Consider the following 7,961-nt stretch of genomic DNA (forward strand, 5'->3'; position numbering starts at 1 on the left):
GCAAACAATTGTGCAATATCACTGTACGCATTACTTCTTCTTTATAAATTGGCTTCAAGTGCATCTTATATAAGAATAAAGAATTTTACCTTAGGCATCAGGTGCACTTCTGTCATTTCTTTGCCGTTCCCTCACTCTTTGTCTCCTTGTTTTGTAGTTGACATTTGGCAAGGTGGCTTTTGCTTGTTTTTGCTTGTTTCTCAAGCTCATCAAAATTATCTCCAATTTTCCTTTAAAAAATCCAGAAGTGAACTGTACAAACTTGCACAAGAACTCACTAACAGGCCTGATTTTTGAAGGCCTTTGCTGACCTTGTAAAAATGATATCTGGTATCTGAAGAAGTGTGCATGCACACGAAAGCTCATACCAAAATAAAAACTTAGTTGGTCTTTAAGGTGCTACTGAAGGAATTTTTTTATTTTACTTGTAAAAATGACCAAGCACACAGGTCCAAAAATGCAGCATAAACACAAATTCCAGTTCTTCCGTTTTCTGCAAAATATTGTTAGCTTGGAGCCTGGTCTCCCCCTTCCTATTAATGTCAGAGTCAGGATGAGGTCCAGTTACCAACCTAAAGCCTGGCCTCCTGCCTTCTACAGGTAGCTCTGGACAGTCGACAGTGCAAAGGCTCATCCTTCTGGAGTTTTGAGCGAGGAGATGTATTGAGAGGTGACAAAACTGATTTCCAAAAAGTGCCCCCCTTTATTTCCATAACAAGTCCTTGAGTCTGTACTCTGAATAGTGACACCAGGGACCTAGAAGGGGCAGGGCTTGTCAGTCCAACCCCTGCACAGTCTCGTCAGAGCTGACCTTAAGGCAATTGGAGCAATTGGGCCAAATTGGGCGCTGTGGGCCACTCCTAAGGGGGCCCCCGCATCAGGGCAATCTAGATGGATTTTATTTGTTGTTGTTGTTTAGTCGTTTAGACGTGTCCGACTCTTCGTGACCCCATGGACCATAGCACGCCAGGCACTCCTGTCTTGCACTGCCTCCCGTAGTTTGGTCAAACTCATGTTCGTAGCTTCGAGAACACTGTCCAACCATCTCATCCTCTGTCGTCCCCTTCTCCTTGTGCGCTCAATCTTTCCCAACATCAGGGTCTTTTCCAGGAAGTCTTCTCTTCTCATGAGGTGGCCAAAGTATTGGAGCCTCAGCTTCACGATCTGTCCTTCCAGTGAGCACTCAGGGCTGATTTCCTGAAGAATGGATAGGTTTGATCTCCTTGCAGTCCATGGGACTCTCAAGAGTCTCCTCCAGCACCATAATTCAAAAGCATCAATTCTTCGGCGATCAGCCTTCTTTATGGTCCAGCTCTCACTTCCATACATCACTACTGGGAAAACCATAGCTTTAACTATATGGACCTTTGTAGGCAAGGTGATGTCTCTGCTTTTTAAAATGCTGTCTAGGTTTGTCATTGCTTTTCTCCAAAGAAGCAGGTGTCTTTTAATTTCGTGACTGCTGTCACCATCTGCAGTGATCAAGGAGCCCAAGAAAGTAAAATCTCTCACTGCCTCCATTTCTTCCCCTTCTATTTGCCAGGAGGTGATGGGACCAGTGGCCATGATCTTGGTTTTTTTTAATGTTGAGCTTCAGACCATATTTTGCGCTCTCCTCTTTCACCCTCATTAAAAGGTTCTTTAATTCCTCCTCACTTTCTGCCATCAAGGTTGTGTCATCTGCATACCTGAGGTTGTTGATATTTCTTACGGCAATCTTAATTCCGTCTTGGATATTATTTATATCTCTAAGATTCCAAGTTGGGCACCTCTTCTGATGTCTTGGGTTTGGGAGAAGGGAGACTGTGGTGCTGGGGAGCGGGCAGGCTGGTAAGGCCCCCTAGATTTTTTAAAAATCATTTTCATTTATCTTCCAATAAAAACAGCTAATCAACATATAATCACAATCCAATTAAAACCAACCAACTGAAACAAAAAGACCAAATTATAATCCCAATTATTAATTATTATTTTTTTCTGGACTTCCCATAGTCTGGACCTCTTGAAGAATCTTCCCTATCTTGTTCCTGCCTCCTTCTTGTTATTCTCCTATTTTCCACATTCCACATTTTAACACTCAAATTCTCCATCCCTGGCTGTGCATTTCTCAATCATGTCAAAAGTCATATATCCTTGCATCCATCGAGTACAGCTTTATTTTTAAATATGTATTTTTTCCATCTATCTATTTACCAGCGCAGCTTTTCCTGACTTCATTCCAACCTTCTGACCCAGGCTATTGTCCAAGTCCTCATTTAAAATTTAATGACGCAGCAACTCCTGTGTTATTAAGTTGTAAGTTACTCCCATCCACGCTGCTGTCCAAATCCGTCACTTGATGTAAGGCATTCTGTTGCATCTTGCAATGTAAATAAACTGTATCCCACAAATATAAATCATTTGATGATCGATCGGCTTTCGGAGACCACACATTCCCCCCTCCTGGGCCCTAGGAGGTGGGCTGCTAGACATCCATTTAGCTTTCTTTCTTGCACTTAATGAAGAAACCCTGCAAACAGCTGCACTGCATGTTATCCCTGTTAGTATTTTCTTCCCTCCGTTCCTGTCATTCTTATGACTCAGTAGAGGGGGGGGGGTCTTCTTTGGTAACTGTTGGTAACTGTTATTCCTAACTGTCAGTTCTGAAGAATGTGCTCTGAGGTAAAGATGCATTCTTATTACTGTTAGATGACTGAAACTCACACAGTCTGTCTATTATAGTTATATATGTTTAGTTTATAAAAAATAAAAGAAGAATTACTTCAAAACCTCTGAAGCTGAACTTCATATGTTTATTGGTGCTCACAGCTAGCAGTTGTGAGGCCAGATAGATGGTTTAAATCCATCATATGGTAGCGGAGGATGGTATGAACATTTGGATGTACAGATGGTTCAACATTTCAGCGTTTGAAAGTCCAGGCTTGTTTTTACATGGCAAGAAGTGTTTGTTATTAATTAAACGCAAACATGGCTTATACGCAAAGCAGCCAAATGGCTCTGTCTTTCCCTGTTCTTAAGCCAGAGACATACCCTGTTTGGCAAGCTAAAATGAAAGCGCTTTTACAGAGGGAATAACTTTATCACACCATAGAAGATGGTCCCCCTCAAGATGATGATGATGAATGGCCTGAATGGCATGAGGCCAACTTGAGAGCTAGGGGGACAATTATTTTGAGTGTTGCTGACCATTTGTTGGTTAATTTGGAAGACCAGGGAACTGAACGTGCTGTTTGGAATAAACTTCGAGATTTACATCTCAGGCAAGGAGCTGGATCAAGTGTCCTGTACTTTAAGAAACTGTGTAGGATGGAGCTGTCAAAAGACGGTGATTTGTCCAGTCATTTATCTCAGATGAAACGCCTCAGACAAGATCTTGCCCAGAGAGACCTGGCTATTTCTGAAGCTGTTTTCTCTATGTTAATAATTAACAGCTTAGATGAATCGTGTGATGTAATTGCTTCACAGCTTTCAGCATTGCCTAATGATAGATTAACACTGGATTACATATCTGCTGTTCTCTTAAATGAATGGGACCATAGGCAAACTGTTAAAGAAAGCCGGGGCAAAGCTGGAGAATGTGTGTTTAAGCATTCAGCAGGTGAAGGTGAAACCACTGCCAAAGCCTTGAAAACAAAACGTTGCTCCAATTGTGGGGATATAGACCATTACAGAGACGAGTGTCGGAAGACTTCAAAGAAAAGAAGCCATTTTAAAGGCAAAGACAAAGATGGAGGTTGCCCAGAGCCATGAGGAAGAAAATTTCAGGGATCATATGCGTCAAAAGCTTTGATCTCTCGCTGTTCTGATGAGTTCACACATTCAGTTTTTGTTGTGGATTCAGGAGCTATGAGACACATGACCAACAACAAAAAACATTTTTATTCATATTGAAGAACAGCAAGGGGCGACACATCAGGCTGACGGAACGACAATTAGAAGTTATGCTCAGGGAACAATTTCCCTGCAGAATCTTAATGCTACTTTAAAAAATGTTATGTATGCTTCTCATTTGCAAGACAATTTGTTGAGTGTTTCTCAACTTGCATCTCAAGGTCTCAAGCTGGTGTTCACAAAGTCTCGATGTGAGATTTCTCAAGACAATAAGCTCATTCTTTATGCTAAATGTAAAGATGGTTTGTATGTTTTGCCTTTTGTTACAGGTATAATAGATGGTGCAACAAAAGAAACTGAAAAGGCACACTGTAACATATCAATTGATAAGAACGAGAGGTTGCATGACCATTGTATTCATGATTATCACCGATTATTTGGGCATCTTAGTTTTCAGGCTGTGGTAAAAATGCAAAATTTAGTTGAGGACATGAAGGTTCAAAAGTGTCCTTATCATATGAAGTGTGTCTCTTGTGCAGAGAACAAAATGAAACAAGCTCCCAAAGGTGAGAAATCAGGGAGAGTGGTTTTTTTAAAAAAACCCTATGAAGTAGTTCATGCTGACCTGGTGGGGCCTCTAGTGTTCTCTAGAGGAAACTCACATTTTTTTTTGTTCTGATTGATGCATATTCTAGATATGTTTGGGTTTATGTACTACAAAAGAAGTTTGAAGCTTTTCAACATTTTTGTGCATGGCTTAAACATTTTTGTGCATGGCTTAAAAATATGCATGATGAGCATATCTGTAGCCTTTTTACTGATAGAGGAGGAGAGTTTTGTTCAGAAGAGTTTGAAAGTTATCTTGCTGAACAAGGTATTGAGCATCTTACTACTATGCCCAGATCTCCTTGGCAAAACGGTTTATGTGAAAGAATGAATAAAACCCTGCAACAAGGGATTAAAACTCTGTTGCATGATTCAGGTTCACACAATTCTTTCTGGGGAAAAGCACTGTCATGTTTTACGTATGTTTACAACCGCAGGTATCAATAAGCCATTGGGTGTACTCCACATGAAATGCTGTTTCATAGAAAACCATTTGTGAAGCATTTGAAAATTCTTGGTTCAGAAGTGTGGGTACATACTATGAAAAATGATAAACTGAGTAAATGCGGTCAACGAGGTATTTTTCTGGGGTATGAGAAAGGCTCATATTGTGTGTTGATAACAGACACAAATACATCTGAAGAAGTGTGCATGCACACGAAAGCTCATACCAAAATAAAAACTTAGTTGGTCTTTAAGGTGCTACTGAAGGAATTTTTTTTATTTTACTTCGATCCAGACCAACACGGCTACCTACCTGTAACCAGACACAAATACAATTAGATTGACCAGGAGTATGGACTGTAATCCTAAGTGGGATACAGTTGGTATTTTTCAATGTTACCCACTATCTGATGATCAGAGTGAAAAATGTAAAACAGAAAAGAAAGAGGCAGAGTATGTAAAGCCTGTCACTGTTGATAAAGTTACAGGTAGGTAGCCGTGTTGGTCTGAGTCAAAGCAAAATAAAAAAATTCCTTCAGTAGCACCTTAAAGACCAACTAAGTTTTTATTTTGGTATGAGCTTTTGTGTGCATCTGATGAAGTGTGCATGCACACGAAAGCTCATACCAAAATAAAAACTTAGTTGGTCTTTAAGGTGCTACTGAAGGATTTTTTTATTTTACTGTTGATAAATTTCGTGATGATAATGATGATGGTGAAGAGTCTGTTTCTGATACAGATTTTCACAGTGTCAAAGTCTCAATTAGAAATGAATCAGAGGCTGATACAGATGTACGACCTTCGCTTACTATGAGTCAAAGTTCTCCTAAGGAGAAAATGAATCCAGAAGATCTAAGAATTTTGCGCAGGTCTGAAAGAACTACCAAAGGAAAACTGCCAAAACATTTTTCCAAAGAAGTTGTTACTACCAGTAGCTTAAACTCAGTGTTTGAACCAACTAGTTACAAAGAGGTTCAAAACGTGTCAGCTAAAGATGCAGAACCTTGGCTTAATGCCATGAAATCTGAGTTGAATTCTCTGAAACAAAATGAAACTTGGGAATTGGTTCCAGAACAACCAGGTATGAAATTTGTAGACAGTCGGTGGACAGTCTGAAGCTGAACTTCATCTGTTTATTGGTGCTCACAGCTAGTAGTTGAGAGTCCAGATACATGGTTTAAATCCATCAATCCCAATTTATTATCTCAATTCACCAGCAAACATCTCCTCTTCCTTCAAGACAGGGAGAAACTCGTATTTTTCTGTGCTGCATTATTAACCAGCACAATCTTGCTTCTTCTTTTCTTTATCAAGTCTCTGAAGCCAACTCCTCAAAATAAATTAGATTTCTTAATGAGACTTGGCATAGAAAAGCCGATTGTAAGTATTGTGAAGAAAAGAGAACGTACCAAATAATCCAAACATCATGATGAGAATCTCTTTGAAATCCAAGCTTTGAAGTCCGAGCCAGGGACTGTACAAAACTGCAGGTTTTTTCTCAGTCTTCTTCGGTCCAGACTATGTCTGTTTATTGTCCAAATCTAATTATTTTATGATACAGATATTCCCGGCTATGAGAGTGGCTTCAGAGAGTGCCAGGCGTACCGTGCCAGTCTAATACATTTAGACTTTGGTTATTTCTGTGCCTTCGTGTTCTGCCTGTGTTGTATCACATTTGAACTCCGCACGTTTTGGCAGCATTGGCCCATTGTTTTGGCTTTGGATGCACCTTGATGCAAGCTAGCAATTAGAATTTTGTTTGCATTAAAATCAATTTGGCAAAGACGGAATCTAAAAAGGAAGTCAACTTCTGTCTTTTGAAGGACAGATTCTGCAATACAGACTTGTGAATGCGATCAGAGATACTTAGAGATACATCAGTCTTATGTTACGTTTTAAACTGCACTTAGATATTTACTAGCAACCATATCTTTGGTGGCTATAAAATAATAAACTGTTGCTCTGTGAACTTTGAAAGAGTATTCATTAATGAAGGAAGTGGAGTATCCTCAGTTTTTGTGAATGGTGGAGCTGTTCTGTGAATGAAAATGACTAAAGGAATGGGGGGGGGGAATCTAAATAAACTTTAAAGGACCCTGGATCTCAGAAAATCCTACCAAAGCTCAACAGGGGAACACTTTTCCATAACTGGAAGCAATCTCAGGGAGGAGAAGTGCCTGGGAGAGTGGGAGTAGGAAAAGAAAAAGAAAAAGAGAACTTTAAAAGAGCAGGGCCACATACTGGAATAAAAACTGAGGAGAACACTATATATTGGATTATAAATACCATTCGGATTACAAATATCATCTGGAATATAAATACAAATTGGATTACAAATTTAAACTACATTTGGAATATATTGGACTTCAATATTTTGGATTACAAGATACAGCATGAACTATAAGATATGACTAGAGACTTTGAAAACATCAGACTACCACCAAGAGGACAACATTTTTATCCCATGTTTCCTCCCAAGAGTCTCCTGTGGTGGACAAAGTCTTCTTACTCATGTTTTTTTTATCTCAATGATAATCATGAGAATTTGATCAGGCTGTGAGATAGTAAGTGGCCCTTTTCTCTGATCAATTTAAACTTGATCTCACTTCTCCAAGGTCTGTCCTCTTTCAGAATAGATTCCAGAATACTGATTTGTGGTATTAAGGCTCTTCGGGAGACCTATTTGGCTTAGTATGAATGAAAATAACTACTCACAGAATGAACAAAGCTACTTATAAATTTTAGGGGAAAATCCATGGCTTCCATCAGCAAACTGGTGCCCAAAAGCCACAGCACATATGACGTTGGAGACTGAATTAGAGATGGGCATGGAGGGGTCTAGTGGTTGACCTGCAAAATAAGTGTGCATGCACACGAAAGCTCATACCTATGACAAAGCTAGTTGGTCTCTAAGGTGCTACTGGAAGGATTTTTTTTATTTTGTTTTGACTGCAAAATAAAGTTATACTAATGTTAGTTCAGCTACTCCTGTTCATACTGAGAATGGAATTTAATGGTGGCCAAGAGAAACTGCTGGGATCTCCATTAGGAACAAAGAAAAACATATCACATTCCTTTCT

Source organism: Zootoca vivipara, chromosome 5 (assembly GCF_965207765.1).
Source record: "Zootoca vivipara chromosome 5, rZooViv2.hap1.1, whole genome shotgun sequence".
Lineage (NCBI taxonomy): Eukaryota > Metazoa > Chordata > Lepidosauria > Squamata > Lacertidae > Zootoca > Zootoca vivipara.